Genomic DNA, 15,942 nt, shown 5'->3' with positions numbered 1-15,942 from the left:
TCTGTTTGGTCAGACCCAAGTGAACTCAGCGATGATAGACAAAAGAGCAGAATGAAACAGTCTTAAAGCACAAGCCAACTAACCGAGTCTGACTTCATATAGGGAGTACCTAAATATGTGTCCCCAAAACTCTGTGATTGCTATGTTTATCTATACAAAGTTACTACTTTCTAACCTTTTAACCTACAAAGCATTTTATCTCTCGAATATGTTAAATTAGTGGAAATTACAAATGCCAAGTGATATTAATAAGTTGAAGTTTTAATATTTTTAGCTTCCTTCCATTTTCTCAGAATAGTAAACGTTTGTTATTTTTCATTTTGTTTTTGTCTTTAAAGTGAAGGAAGGGAAATGTTTCCTATCACTTTTATTTCTGGTCACTTCATTCTCCTAAGAAATCTTTAGGAGGCTAATATTATAATACACCAGGAAAACTTGTTATCTTTTTTAAGTTAATTTTAAAAATAAAAACTCTGAGGACTTCTTTTTTAAAAATTCCTAGGAACAAAATATCACCAATGGAGTTGGCAATTCAAGAACAATCATTTGCCTAAAGAAAAAAATGGTCCAAACTCTGAAATTTTAACATCAAAGTTGCTTTGCAAGTATCTCAGGCACATAGGGTTGGCAGCTCATGGAGTCAGTCAGAGACTTTAGAAGAAAGATAACAATTACAAACACTGAATAAGAGAAGGAAAAAGAGGAAAGATTTCCATAAAACAATCTGTTTTCTACTTCGATTTTGTTAAATTATATTGCCCACAATTTGTTGGGTTCATTTTTGTGTGTATATGGCTTAAACAATCTGTCTTATTTTTAGTTTTATTTACACATTTATTATATTTATGTGGATCACATACTCACATTTCATTACCTATAGAAAACTGTTATGCCCAAAGGAAAATAAATTGTTCTACCAAAAACATACACACACCTGTACGTTTGTCACAGCACTATTTGGAATAGCAAAGAAGTGGAATCAAGCCAGGATCCCATCAACAGTGGATTGAATAAAGAAAATGGGGTACTTACTTGGACACCGTGGAATACTACCTAGCCATAAACAAGAATGAAATCATGTCCTTTGCAGCAACATGGATGCAGCTGGAGGCCATTTTCCTAAGTAACCTAACACAGAAATAGAAAATCAAATACTGCATGTTCTCACTTATAAGTGAGAGCAAATGGACATAGAGATGGGAAAAACAGACACTGGGTACTGCAGGAGGGAGGGAGGAAGGTAAGGACTGAAAAACTACCTACTGAGTACTATGCTCACTACCTGGGTGATGGGTTCACTAGTACCCCAAACTTCAGCCTCACACACATACCTTTGTAACAAACCTGCACATGTACCCCTTGAATCTAAAATAAATGTTAAAAAAGCAAAAAAAAAAAAAAAAGGTAATTGATAAATATGTGTAGAATTGAACTAAAGGACCCATAGTATAATGTTAGGCCCATTTGACAATGCATTAAGGAATAAACTTGACCAAAATTAAGCTAACTCATCCATATCAGTCTTTTACTGTAAGTAGAGAGATACTTCATATTACTACGAAGAATAAAAAAGCCAAATAATATTTTTATGTTTTCTGCATTTTTTTTCTAACAATAAAAAGCTTGAAGTGAAGGAAATCTGTTGAACACCTGGGAATACCTACGTTGTCTTCAGTATGACCTGACTTTGTTTTTTTTTTTTTAAGAGACAAGGTCTCCTTCTGTTGCCCAGGCCGGAGTTTAATGGCATTAACATAGCTTACTGCAACTTTGAATTCCTAGGCTCAATTTATCCTCCTGCTTATGCTTCCTGAGTGGCTGGAACTACAGGTACTTGCCACTGTGCCTGACTAATTTTTTTTAGTTTTGTAAAGGTGAAATCTCACTATATTGATCAGACTGGTCTCAAACTTCTGGCCTCAAGCTATCCTCCCGCTGTGGCCGTAGCCTCCCAAAGTGGGATTACAGGCTGAGCCAGTGGGCCCAGCTCATTGTCTTTTAATTCAAATGAAAAAAAAAAGTAGATTTTTCTCATGTTGATCTACTTCTCTTAAAATACATATTTCTGAGAATGCATACAGTATCCAAATTTTAATGCTAAAATCTAAATAAATTCTAGTGGGATTGGCAAGCCAAAGTCAGTACTACTCCTCAGGTTCCCAGTGGGCAACAATCTCTCCAGGTTCTGTGGCTGCACAGCTTTGGAAGCTTCGTAGTCCCCATGGGCAAGCAGCTGCAGAGATATTTAAGCTGGAGAAGATTCAATCTCTCTGCAATGAGGGATGTGATGTGAGGAGCTGATAGATGTGTTTGCATACAAGAAAGTGCCATTCCTGCTTCAATTTCTCAGCCTATGTTAGTCTTTTTGTAAATTCTTTGCAAAATATATTTAAATGTTCAGATTATTATAGTGCAAGAATAAGATATGATGTGCTCATAACAAAATTATCTGGTTGAATATTGAGGGGAAAGTGTTATCGATCCTGCAGGGAAATCACTAAAGTCAACTACTCAATTAACACTCACTCACTCATTCATTCTACAAACAACCCATGAGTGTCAAGCATTTGGCTATGTGATGAGTGTACAGTTTTGAGCAGGACTGAGAGAGTTTATGGTCTAGTGGGGAAGATCAACAATTAAACAAGCAATTTAACAATAAAATATGACAGGACATTGCAAAATAAGCCCCCAAGAGTGAGAAGAAAAGGAAGGAAATAGATAATATTATCATGAGAGACAATGCAAAACAAAGAATCAAGTGAAGCAAAACCCTTTTGATGTTTTCCAAATTTGTTTAAATAAAAGAAAGGACAAGAATCTTATTAAAAAAGAAAAGCTTTGTCACCTAGATCTAGCTTTCCATACACTGTAAATATTTTAGCCTTTGTCATTGGGCAACTAAAAGCTTTCTGCTATACTTGAATGTATGTTCTCAGCAAAGCGAACAGGTGATAAAGCAACAATATGCAAATTAGCCAAGAGAAATGGAGTACAAAGGCTATATTTGAAATTCTATGTGCAGAGCTAGTCTCCCAGTGACCTTACTGTAGAAAAGCAAACATTTCTGCCTCAGAGAAGAAGCAATCCACATACCAAAATAATCCATGCTACTCCATCTTTTTTTTGATCTGGAAGAAAGCCCTCAGAGGAAAAGAGACTCTACAGTAAATGTTGTATCAGAAAGCCAAAATGGCATAGTGAATGGGAACATCAAAGTGTCATGGTGTGTAAAGATAACCCTCCCTCACACATTCTAGATCACACAAAAGGATGACTGTGAAATACTTTTATTCTTTAACATGAAAATTCACTTCACATATGTTGCAGGCCAAGTCTGCCTTTTTTCATTGATCCATATTTCCAGGGTCCCAAACCCAGCTATTATTGCATGTTTATGTTTCATATCACTTCAACATCTTTAACCAAGTTTTAAATGAGCTGTAAGAATTCCAGGGAAGAAAATGAGAGGCCCTTTTTTTGTCTCCTCTGCCATAATGGCTGGCATATCCTTTACAGTCACAACCAATGTATAATCAAGCAAAGCATAAGAGAAAGAAAATGGACATTGTGGTTTAAAAGACATAGTTTAAAGCCAAGTTCTACCACTTATTATTGGGTCATCTTGAGCATGATGCTTCAATTTCCTAACCCATTGTAGGGTGGAAAATAGCTTACTAATAATTGCAAGAATCAAATAAGATAATACAGGGAATGTACCAAACACAGTGTATGGCACATTCAGCATTCAGTGGCAACTATTTTCCTGTTGCTGCTTCCAGAAGTCTTTTTTGTTCTTTTTCTCTTTGAGACCTTGCTTTCTTTAAAAAAAAAAAACTTTTAAGTTTAGGGGTACATACACAGGTTTCTTATATAGGCAAACTTGTGTCATGGGGGTTTGTTATACAGATTATTTCATCACCCAGGTACTAAACCTATTACCCATCAGTTATTTATCCAGATCCTCTACCTCCTCCCACCCTCCACCCTCTGCTCTCAGATAAGCTACAGTGCTGTTATTCCCCTCTATGTTTCCCTGTGTTCTCAACATTTAACTCTCACTTATGAGTAAGAACATGCAGTATTTGGATTTCTGTTCCTGCATTAATTTGCTAAGGATATTGGCCTACAGCTCCACCAGTGTTCCTGCAAAGGACATGATCTCATTCTTTCTTATGACTGCATAGTATTCCATGGTGTATATGTACCACATTTTCTTTATCCATTCTACCACTGATGGGCATTCAGGTTGATTCCATGTCTTTGCTATTATGGATAGTGCTGCAATGAACATACGCATGCATGTGTCTTTATGACAGAATGATTTATATTTATTTGTGTATATGCTAAGTAGTGGGATTGCTGGGTCAAATGGTATTTCTGTTACATATATATGTTACATATATATATAAAGTTTTGGGATACATGTGGAGAACATGCATTTTGTTACATAGGTATACATGTACCATGGTGGTCTGCTGCACCCATCAACCCATCATCTAGGTTTTAAGCCCCGCAAGCATTAGGTATTTGTCCTAAAGCTCTCCTTCCCTTTGCCCCTCACCCCTCGAGGTCTGGTGTGTGATGTTCCCCTCCCTGTGTCCATGTGTTCTCATTGTTTAACTCTCACTTAATGGTGAGAACATGCGCTGTTTGGTTTTCTATTCCTGTGTTAGTTTGCTGAGAATAATAGTTTCCAGTTTCATCCATGTCCCTGCAAAGGACATGAACTCATTCTCTTTTATGGCTGCATAGTATTCCATGGTGTATATGTGCCACATTTTCTTTATCCAGTCTATCATTGATGGGCATTTGGGTTGGTTCCAAGTTTTTGCTATTGTGAGTAGTGCTGCAATAAACATAGGTGTGCATGTGTCTTTACAGTAGAATGATTTATAATCTTTGGGTATTACCCAGTATTGGGATTGCTGGGTCAGATGACATTTCTGGTTCTAGATCCTTGAGGAATTGCCACAGTGTCTTCCACAATGGTTGAACTAATTTAAACTCCCACCAACAGTGTAAAAGTGTTCTTATTTCTCCACATCCTCCCCAGCATCTGTTTTTTCCTAACTTTTTCATGATCTTCATTCTAACTGGTGTGAGATTGTATCTCATTGTGGTTTTGATTTGCATTTCTCTAATGACCAGTGATTATGAGCTTTTTTTCATATGTTTATTGGCCTCATAAATGTCTTCTTTTGAGAAGTGTCTGTTCATATCCTTTGCCCACTTTTTGATGGTTTTTCTTTTCTTGTAAATTTGTTTAAGTTCCTTATAGATTCTGGATATTAGCTCTTAGTCAGATGGATAGATTGCAAAAATTTTCTCCCATTCTGTAGGTTTCCTGTTCACTCTGATGATAGTTTATTTTGCTGTGCAGAAGCTCTTTAGTTTAATTAGGTCCCATTTGTCAATTTTGGCCTTTGTTGCAATTTCTTTTGGTGTTTTAGTCATGAAGTCTTTGCCCATGCCTATGTCCTGAATGATATATAGCCTAGGTTTTCTTTTAGAGTTTTTATGGTTTTAGGTTTTACATTTAAGTCTTTAATCCACCTTAAGTTAATTTTTTTATAAGGTGTAAGGAAGGAGTCCAGTTTCAGTTTTCTGCATATTGCTAGAATCATGTTATCTACAAACAGAGACAATTTGACTTCCTCTCTTCCTATTCGAATATCCTTTATTTCTTTCTCTTGCCTGATTGCCCTGGCCAGAACTTCCAATACTATGTTGAATAGGAGTGGTGAGAGAGGGCATCCTTGTCTTGTGCCGGTTTTCAAAGGGAATGCTTCCAGCTTTTGGCCATTCAGTATGGTATTGGCTATGGGTTTGTCATAAATAGCTCTTATTATTTCAAGATATGTTCCATTAATACCTAAGTTATTGAGTGTTTTTAGCATGAAGCGGTGTTGAATTTTATCAAAGGCCTTTTCTGTATCTATTGAGATAATCATGAGGTGAGATGGAGTCTTGCTCTCTCACTCAGGCTGAAGTGCAGTAGCACAATCTCGGCTCACTGCAACCTCTGCCTCCTAGGTTCAAGTGATTCTCCTGCCTGGCCTCCCAAGTAGCTGGGGTTACAGGTGCCTGCCACCATGCAGGCTAATCTTTTTGTGTTTTTAGTAGAGCTGGAGGTTTCACCATGTTGGCCAGGCTGCTCTCGAACTCCTGACCTCAGGTGATCCGCCCACCTCGCCCTCTCAAAATGCTAGGATTATAGGCATGAGCCGCTGCGTCCAGCCCAGAATCCTTTTTTTTTTTAATTCCTATCTGGTTCACCTCTTCTTGTTCTTAAGGTTGACCTTGCTTGTTCCACTATTATTACCGAATAATTAGATTTCATAATTTCAGCACCTAAACTGCTTTAAAAAAAAAAAAGATTAAAAGTTGACCTGAGTAAGCCTTTTAACATTTTATCAAATTCACCTATAAGATTTAAGTTCTTTATGAATTGGAATAAGAGAATATCACCCGCGAGACTAGCTTTTAATTTGAATTTCAACAAAACTATAACAAAGTAAGAAATAAAATGGCTGAAATTTTCCAGAAAAGAAAACCACTAAAATAGCCAAGTAGCCCAACAATTAATCAATTATTCTAATACTCACAGATTGTCTATTCTATCAGAAGCTGGGAGAGACCATGTCATAAAATGGTTTTATCATGCCCCTTGGACAGGAAGCAAACTAAATGAGAAACAATCTGAATCTGTCAGCAAAAGGACATAGTGAGGTCTGCTTAATCCCACAATTTCCTGACAAGGCATGAAAGAGGAATTCAGATTGGTGTAAATTAGGCAACCTAGAATGTATTTCTGCAAATGAGCATTGACTTTAGAAAAAGCAACCTCAGGAATGATAAACCTATAAATCTGTACAAACCAATGAGGCTGCCATTATGTTTAGCTCCCAGTCATTAGGGCCAGTTCAAAATTCAAATATAAATCAGTGTTATCATTTCAGAGCCACATCTCCATCAGCATCAGAGATCTAGGTATCTCTTTTGTTTACCAATTTTACCTGGTTGATTTCATTTCCAATGAATTTTGGCTATTTCCAGAATTCAAAGCTGCCCTAAAAGAAGCAAGATGAGGTTCTGCTGAAGGTGTGTGAAATAATATATTGAAGGCATAGTCTGAAACAAGTTCTTAAAAAAAGAAAGTCATGTAAATTCTACCAAGATGACTATCTTCAAGAGCACAAGTCTTGATTACACAAATTCCAGCATAAAAAATAATAAAAACTGTCATATGAATTTTGCTCCTGATGTTAACCTGTATCTCCTCCCTACATCTGAAGATGGGAAGAAATTTTATGCTGTGATCAGTGATTCCCTTTCTACCCTGCTTCAGGCTTGCTTTTCTTCAGCATCCTGGTTATACTGTAGTTTCTGCTGTGGAGCCAAGTCCACTTTCTGTTTTTTTCTTTCATTTTGTGTTTTTTTGAGACACAGTTTTGCTCTTGTTGCCCAGGCTGGAGTACAATGGCGTGATCGCAGCTCACTGAAACCTCTACCTCCCAGGTTCAAGCGATTCTCCTGCCTCAGCCTCTGAAAAGCTGGGATTACAGGTGCCTACCACCATGCCTGGCTAATTTCTGTAATTTTAGTAGAGATGGAGTTTCACTATGCTGGCCAGACTGGTCTCGAACTCCTGACCTCGTGATCCACCTGCCTCAGTCCCTGAAAGTACTGGGATTACAGGAATGAGTCACTGTATGCAACTGCCTAATCCACTTTCTGAGGGAACAACAGCCAACCGAGGAAGAGGTAGTCATCTGTGAAAGCCTATCTGTCTGGGGAAATGGCTATTTATTGTCAGTCGAGTTGGGAGTGAATTACACCATACTGCAGTGGTGGTGGCAATGTTATTCATATAATATTTAATAAGTCTACATAATTGGACCAAGTTCCATTAGTACTTGTTGCAATAAAATCACAGACATTTCTCAAAAAGCAGAGCATCCAGCTGGAGGATATAGACTATTTATTTAAAATTAAATAAATAGTGAATACATAGCCACAGGCATCTGAAAGCCAGAACAAAAATAAGCATGAGCAGTAAAACGTGCAGCAGCCAAAAAAGGGGCTGAGTGGGCAACAAGAAGAAAAAGGACATTTAGTAAAAGCTCATCTTGCATTCAGCCATTCACTTCACAGAGGTCCACGAGCAACCACTATTGCAAAACAATTGCACTGATCTCTTTCATTGTTTTCTAATTAATTTCATGTGTCATAGACTTGATTTTTGTTTTTCAAAAAATGTGCCTGGAATGCAAAAACCAGTTCATACAATATTGTTTTTCTATTACAGCATTTGGCACAGTGCTTTGTATTCTAGCTCTTTTCAGTGCATTTTAGGCCCTTTGCCAAATGTCAGAATGTAGTTATTATAACAAGAGTACTCTAACTTCAGTAAAAAATACATGGGTACAAATTTCAACTTTCCATTTTATCGCATAATTTGGGTAAAGTAAGCATATTGAGAAATATAAAGAAGATCTAAATAGTCTCTTCAAAGAAGAGAGTATGCATTTTTTTGCTTGGAAACATCAATTCTTTGCAAATTATTTTATTAGCCAACAGATTTTTTTTATTCTCAATGAATTTTGGGGACAGTGTAACAATAGTTTTAAAGTTTATTTAAGGAATTAATAAGTGAAAGTAGATAAGAAGCTTCTAGGAGAAAGAACTGATGTAAAAGTTTCCCTACCAATTATGATAAAATATTATAAAGCTGAAATCATTAAAATGGCTGCACCAATACAAATATTTAAAATGTTAATCATTAAGTCTGTGTAGTAGAAATAAGGATGATTGCTATATTATTCTTTGGCTTTTTTCCCATCTTATTCTTTTTCAAAAATAACTTAAAAGAGCCAACAAAGAAGAAAGGCCACCACTTAAAGGGTAATCAATATAGATAGTCCATATGAGCCTTAGTTTATGTAAAACTTTAATATATGATGCTAGGGACTGAACATTTGTGCTTCTCCCAAAATTCCTATGTATGAATTAGAAGATGGGGTTATAGAGAGATCATTAGGATTTAGATGAGGTCAGGAGGATAGAGCTCTCATGAATAAGATTAGTGCCCTCATCAGAAATTTCAGTTTTTATACACTGTGCAGATCCAAGATGATGGCAGTCTGCAACCTGGAAGAGGATCCTTACCAGAATGCCACCATCCTGGCCCCCGATCTCAGACTTCAAGCCTCCAGAGCTGTGAGAAATCACTATTCATTGTTTAAGTCACCCAACCCATGGTAATTTGTTAGAGCAGCCCAAATTGAATTGAGACATGTGATAAAGCAAGCATCATAAAACAACAGAGAAAAAATGAAATATTTAAATGATGTCACTGAGAAAATGACCTAGGTATTTAGAAAGAATTCTTTATATTCTTCATACCACACAGGGAAACACATTTTAAGTTGCTTTCAGAAATCAATATCAAAAATAAAACCATTTTTAAATTTAAGAAAATTTAAAAGAATGTCTCATTTTTAAAGACAAAAATGCATTCTAACTCTGAAAGTAATGGAAGAAACAACTAAGGAATAAGTCAGTATATTCCAAATAGATTTGTGTTCAGAACTTCTGCTTATCAAAAAAATCATAAAGTTGATTGGTACAGCAAACCACCATGGCATGTGTATACCTAAGTAACAAACCTGCACATTCTGCACATATACCCCAGAACTTACTGTATAATAATAATAAAGACAGATTAAATTGGAAACATAAGACATAATTTTATAAAGAATGAATATTCCATTATGTAGAGAATTCACATAAATTGAATTCACAGAAACCAAAACAGTATCTAAGGATCAACAGTAATATGAGAAATAAATACGAGTAGCCAATACATAGAAGAGGAATTTCATGTGTCTGATAAACATGAGAAAACAAATTAAACCTAATGAGCCACTTAGATAATCATAAATTGAAACATAATTAAAGTATTATTTTCACATATTTGAATAGCAAAAACATTTTAAATGTTAATTATCTTAATAAGGAGGCAGAAAAATGTACATTATCCTACAGCATTTGTGGTGGGGCTGTATAAGTTAGTATAACTTTCTGGAAGCAAGTTTTGAGTTTTAAGATTCTTATACTCTTGCTCAAATAGTAATGACTAATTCTAGTGATCTATCTTAAAGAAATAATCAGAAAAATAATCAAAGATTTATAGAGAAAGATGTTCACTGCAATACTATCTATCATAGCCAAAACTGTCCAATATAAGGAAACCAAATTATGGCAGATGCCTAATGGAATACCAGTCATTACTTTTTAATGTAATTGTAGACCTACATTTTCTTACCAAGAAATACAGTCACAATATGTTGTTTTGTAAAAGGAAACTTACAGAAATAAAGAGTATAATTTCAACCATATAAAGATAGCCACATAGAGAAACGATTGCCTCAAAATAGTGATAGTGTGTATTAGTTGGTAATCTTATATGTTGGAAGAAAATAAAAAGATAAAAAATGAGAACAGTTTTTGGTAGATATAGCAGCTCCCCACTGTCAGGGGCCTTCCATGTTATTGTTTCAATATCCTGGAGTGTTGTTGTCATTCTCCTCAAATAGTGCACAAATGTGCATTCACGTTCCAGGCAGAAGGAAAAAAGGAAGCGGGAACATGATGAGTGCACTCCTTCCCTTTCAAGGTACAGTTCCAAAATTCCATATATCACGTTCACTTTTATCCCATTGACCAGAGCTAAATCACATGGCCATACCAATATGTATGAGAAGTCAGAAAATGAAGTCACTAATTAGGCGATTTTGTAAACTAAAAATTTTATTACTATGTAAAAATAAACCACAGACTATTATGAGATGATTTCTGGTATAGTTCACCTATATGTATGAGAAGTCAGAAAATGAAGTCACTAATTAGGCGATTTTGTAAACTAAAAATTTTATTACTATGTAAAAATAAACCACAGACTATTATGAGATGATTTCTGGTATAGTTCACCTCTTTGGACACTCAGAGATCCTTATGCACCTGTCATCAAACATGTAGAATATGCCCATTTCTCCAGACAGACAATCCAAAATGTTCCTCCAGTTATTAAATGTATCTCAATGTCCTGGAATTCTGGAAGATGCCCAGTCCTCTTTATCACATCTAGATGTGTTTCCTCTCGGTCTGACATCCTACAAACTAAAAGACAATTTGTATGCCCCCTCCACCCAACACACATATAATATAATGGTGGGATAGGAACAGACTAACTGCATTTAAAATTTCCCTTCACGCAATCATGCCAATCAAATTAAAATACTTAGGTATAAAGTTAGCAAAACATGTACACAATCTGTATGCTGAAAGTTACAAAATCCTATTGTTAATCAAAGGAGACTTAAATATATAAAGAGACAGACAGACTGTGTTTATGAATTGAAAGACTCATCATAATAAAGATACCAATTCTTGCTCCTCTAGCCCTTTTAATTTTGACAATAGGGTGTTGATTTTAGATCTTTCCTCACTTCTCATATGGGCATTTGGTGTGCTGTAAATTTCCCAAGACTAAACCGGAAGAAGTTGAATCCCTGAATAGAACAATAACAAGGTCTGATAGAGGCAGCAATTAACAGCCTACCAACCAAAAAAAGTCCAGGTCCAGATGGGTTCACAGCCAAATTCTACCAGATGTACTAAGAGGAACTGGTACCATTCCTTCTGAAATTATTCCAAACAATACAAAAAGAGAGAATACTCCCTAGCTCATTTTATGAGACCAACATCATCCTGATACCAAAACCTGGCAGAGATACAACTAAAAAAGAAAATTTCAGGCCAATATCCATGATGAACATCGATGCAAAAATCTTCTATAAAATGCTGGCAACCTGAATGCAACAGCACATCAAAAATCTTGTCCATCACGATCAAGTAGGCTTCATCCCAGGGATGCAAGACTGGTTCAACATACGCAATTCCATAAATGTAATCCATCACATAAACAGAGCCAAAGACAAAAACCACATGATTATCTCAATAGATGCAGATAAAGCCTTTGACAAAATTCAACAGAGTTTTATGTTAAAAACTCTTAATAAACTAAGTATCAATGGAACATATCTCAAAATAATGAAAGCTATTTATTTATGACAAACTCACAGCCAATATCATACTGAATGGGCAAAAACTGGAAGCATTCCCTTTGAAAACTGGCACTAGACAAAGGTGCCCTCTCTCACCATTCCTATTCAACATGGTATTGGAAGTTCTAGCCAGAGCAATTGGGCATGAAAAAGAAATAAAGGGTATTCAATTAGGAAAAGAGGAAGTCAAATTGTCTCTATTTGCAGATGAGATGATTATATATTTAGGAAACCCCATCATCTCAGCCCAAAATCTCCTTAAGATGATAAGCAATTTCAGCAAAGTCTCAGGATACAAAATCAATGTGCAAAAATCACAATCATTCCTATACACCAATAACAGACAGAGAGCCAAATCATGAGTGAACTCCCATTCACAATTGCTACAAAGAGAATAAAATACCTAGGAATACAACTAATAAAGGACGTGAAGGGTCTCTTCAAAGAGAACTACAAACCACTGCTCAAGAAAATAAGAGAGGACACAAATAGATGGAAAAACAGTCCATCCTCATGGTTAGGAAGAATCAGTATCATGAAAATGGCCATACTGCCCTAAGTAATTTATAGATTCAATGCTATTCCCATCAAACTACCATTGACCTTCTCCACAGAACTGGAAAAAACCACCCTAAACTTCATGTGGAACCAAAAGAGAGCCCACAAGCCAAGACAATCCTAAGCAAAAAGAACAAAGTTGGAGGCATCACATTACCTGACTTCAAACTATACTACAAGACTACAGTAATCAAAACAACATGGTAATGGCGCCAAAACTGAGATATAGACCAATGGAACAGAACAGAGTTCACAGAAGTAATGCCATTACATCTACAGCCCACTGATCTTTGACAAACCTGACAAAAACAAGCAATGGGGAAAGGATTCCCTGTTTAATAAATGGTGTTGGGAAAACTGACTAGCCATGTGCAGAAAGCTGTAACTGGACCCGTTTCTTACAACTTATACAAAAATTAACTCCAGATTGATTAAAGATGTAAACATAAGACATAACACCATAAAAACCGAAAAAGAAAACCTAGGCAATACCATTCAGGACATAGGCATAGACAAGGACTTCATGACTAAAACACCAAAAGCAATGGCAACAAAAGCTAAAATAGGCAAATGGGATCTAATTAAACTTAAGAGCTTCTGCACAGCAAAAGAAACAATTATTGGATTGAAGCAGCAACCAACAGAATGGGAAGAAATTTTTGCAATCTACCCATCTGACAAAGGGTAATATCCAGAATCTACAAAGAACTAAAACAAATACACAAGAAAAAAAAACATCAAAAAGTGGGCAAAAGATACGAACAGACACTCTCCAAAAGAAGACATTTATGTGGCCAAGAAACATATGAAAAACGCTTATCATCACTGGTCATTAGAGAAATGCAAATCAAAACCACATTGGGATACCATCTCACGCCAGTTAGAATGGCAATCATTAAAAAATCTGGAGACAACAGATGCTGGGGAGGATGTGGAGAAATAGGAACACTTACACTGTTGATGGGAGTGTAAGTTAGTGCAACCATTGTGGAAGACAGTGTGGTGATTCCTCAAGGTTCTAGAAATAGAAATACCATTTGACTCAGCAATCCCATTCCTGGGTATATGCCCAAAGGATTATAAATCGATCTATTATAAAGACACATGCACAGATATATTCATTGTGGCACTATTTACAATAGCAAAGACTTGGAACCAACTCAAATGCCCATCAAGGATAGACTGGATAAAGAAAATGTGGCACATATACACCATGAAATGCTATGCAGTCATAAAAGGTATGAGTTCATGTCCTTTGCAGGGACATGGATGAAGTTGGAAACCATCATTCTCAGCAAACTGACACAAGAAAAGAAAACCAAACACTGCATGTTCTCACTCATAAGTGGGTGCTGAACGATGAGAACACAAGGACACAGGGAGGGGAACATCACACACTGGGGTCTGTTGGGGGGTGGGGGGCTAAGAGGGGATAGCAGGAGATAGGGAGATTGGGGAGGGGTAACATTAGGAGAAATACCTAATGTAGGTGATGGGGGGCTGGAGGCAGCAAACAACCATGGCATGTGTATACCTATGTAACAATCCTGCAAGATCTGCACATGTACCCCAGAACTTAAAGTAAATTTTTTTAAAAAAAGAAAGAAAAAAGTACCAATTCTCCCCAATTGATCTATAAGTTTAATGCAATTCCTATCAAAATCCTAGCAAGCGAATTTTGCCTATATTTTTGTAGACATATATAAGCTTATGAAATTTAAATGAAAAGGCATGGTGCTAGAATAGCCTATATATTCTTTTAAATAATAATAAAATGGAAGTAATTAATTAGTTCAATATTTTGGTTATAACATAGCCTGTATAATCAAGACAGAGTGGTATTAGTGAGGTATATACATGTATATTAGTGGAACAGAATAGAGAACTCAGAAATAGACCCACACCAAATGTGCTTAATTGACTTTTAATAAAGATGCAAAAGCAATTCAGTGGAGAAGGACAGACTTTTCAACAAATGATGTTAGAGCAATTGGACATCCACAGGCCAAAAAAAAAAAATACATAATCTAAACCTCACATCTTGTGCAAAATTAACTCAAAATGTATCACAGACTTAACTGTAAAATGTAAAACAATAAAACTGTTAAGTTCGGTGTGATGGTGTGCACCTGCAGTCCCAGCTACCCATGAGGCTGAGACGGGAGGAATGCTTGAGCCCAGGTATTCAAGTCCAGCCTGGTCAACATAGCAATACTTTGTCTCTAAAACAACAACAAAAACCAACAAACAACAAAAGCCAAAAAACTTCAGAAAAGACATAAGAGAAAACCTTCAGTATATAGGGATAGGCAATTTGACATGAAACCATGATTCCCGAAAGGAAAAATGGAGAAATTAAGCCTCATCAAAACTTAAAACTTTCACTCTGTGAAAGACCCTGTCAAAAGAATGAAAAGACAGGCTGCAAAATGGGAGAAAATATTTGAAAAAATCCCACAAGAACTAGTATGGAGAGTATATAAGGAACTCTCAAAACTCAACAGTAAAAAACCAATCTACACAGAAAGTGGTCAAAAGACATGAAGAAACATTTCACCAAAGAGAATATATATGTCGAATAAACACATAAAATGCAGTTTAACACCACTTAACTTTCAGCTTAGTTCATCAAGGAAGTGGAAATTAAAACCTCAATATCATTACACACCTATTAGAATGGCTAAAATAAAAAATGATAACATCAAGTGCTGATGAGGATGTGGAGAAAACTGGATTCTTCACACATCACTAGTGAGAATATGGAATGGTGCAGCCACTCTGGAAAGCAGCTTGGTAGTTTAAACTTGCAGTGCAACTGTGATACAACCTGGAAATTTAAATCTTGGGCTTTTGTCCCAGATTAATTAAAACATATGCTCACTCAAAAACCTGTGCATGATGGTTTGTAGCAGCATAATTTACAATGGCAAAAAACTGGAATCAGCCCAAATGTCCTACAACTGACTAATGGTAAAACAAATTGTGCTAAGTCATACCATGGAATACTACTCAGCAATAGAATAAAACAGATGATTGAATTCAGCCACAACTTGGATGAGTCTCCTAAATATCGTGCTGAGTGAAAAAAAAAAAAAAAAGGTTACATATGAGCTAAGAAAAGTTACAAAAGGTATAAATTCAACTTATATAATATTTTTGAAATGATAAAATAAGAGAAATGAAGAGCAGATGAAAGGTAGTAGGGGTTATGAATTGGGGATATTGCTTAATGCTTATGTCAATATTATTCATA

The sequence above is a fragment of the Aotus nancymaae genome, unplaced genomic scaffold (genome assembly GCF_030222135.1).
Source record: "Aotus nancymaae isolate 86718 unplaced genomic scaffold, 86718_ANA_hifiasm-v0.15.2.pri h1tg000088l, whole genome shotgun sequence".
Taxonomy (NCBI): Eukaryota; Metazoa; Chordata; class Mammalia; order Primates; family Aotidae; genus Aotus; species Aotus nancymaae.
The sequence above is the reverse complement of the archived record's forward strand: the minus strand, read 5'-3'. Positions refer to the sequence as shown.